Below are 1,487 nucleotides of genomic sequence, written 5' to 3'. Positions count from 1 at the left end.
TCTTCACACCAATGTCCTTACACCAATAGTAGCAATTCCTGCGAATGGAAGGGAAACAAATTACATGTAAGACAAAACTATGTTCATTGCTGGGGCAATCCACATTTAACCACTAGATCTGCAAACAAAGCATGCAGCTCAAACTTTTAGCACGTGTATTATGGCTCTTTTGACCTGAGCAGAGCCTAAGACAGTGTTATCTGCTGCTGCTCCCAAAAAGAGGGTCTTTCTTCTCCGAGACCCAGGACACAAACCCAAAAAGTTCTTTGGGCCAAAAATCAGAGGTCAAAAGTGAAGTGCTAAAAGCTGTAAAATTATTAGTATCCCCAGTTGGCTTATGTTTCACATACGGCTTGTAGTTTAGTCATAAACGGGGAAGAGGATGAAACTTCTAGACTACGGCTTTTAAAGGCAAAAATCCCTTCCTCGCAGATGGCGTGCCCAGACTCCCGCCTGAGACCTTTAAGCACCGCCCCGATCACAAAACCCACGAGCGGCTCTCGCCTCTGCCAGACAGGACAAACGCCTCATCCTAGGGGCGGGCAGGAACACCAGCCCTTACCGCCCGGGCTCACCACGGCCCCAACCCCCAGCACACGGAAGGCCCCGCAGCCTGAGCGCCCGCACCCCCGCCTCAGGCCCCGGGGGTGGCGGGGCGACATGTTGCAGAGGAAAGGAAAAGCCCCGAGCCCCTACAGCCCATCTGCGTGCCATGAACACCGCCTCTCCGCCCCCGCCAGGGCTCCTCAAGCAAACACCCCCCCTCCTCCCCCCCCGAGCTGTTCGCTCACGCCACCGCTCGCCCCGGCCGACCCTGCTTCAGCCCTCCCCGCCGCGGCCCAGCTTGGCGGGAGGCCTGGGCCGCAGCCTGGGCCGCAGCCTGCGCAGGGGCAAGGCCGTGCCCGCACCCACCCAGGCAGCCTGGTGCTCCGGCGGGCGAGGGGAGCCGAGGGGAGCCACCTGCGGTGCTCCTTCCCTTTCCGGCGAGGACGGGTGCGGTGCGGCGCGACACACCCCGAAGAACGGATCTTCCTCCCGCCGCTTCCGCCCGCCCCCTCTCCGGTCCCGCGGCGCCATCTTGTGGGGTTGCGGGGAGGCGCCGGCGCGGGTCCGGCTCCCCGAGGGCGGCCGTGGGCTTCCACCCCTACCCCCCCGCGACACCGCAAGCGTCTCCTTCGGGGAGGGAGCGGTGCCACGGAGCCGCCTTCCCCTCACAGAGGCGGTGGCGCAAACTCCTGCCGTCCCGCCCGCCCCCTCGGTACCTGCGCCAGTCCCAGAGCACGTACAGTACTCCACAAGCTGAGTCGTTGGCTCAGGACCTGGGTGTGCGGTGGTGGGTGGCACTGCGATAACTTTGACCTCTGATTATTATTTTTATTCCCCAATTTCTTGGCTTTCTGTTCAGGTTCCGTACTGCTACTAAACTAGTATTTTCATGGGACGGTGTGCGAGCAGCCCGTGCGGGGCCCGTCACAGCCAGCCAAGCA

Source organism: Vanellus vanellus, assembly GCF_965231255.1.
Source record: "Vanellus vanellus genome assembly, chromosome: 1".
Lineage (NCBI taxonomy): Eukaryota > Metazoa > Chordata > Aves > Charadriiformes > Charadriidae > Vanellus > Vanellus vanellus.
This window is presented reverse-complemented; position numbering follows the sequence as displayed.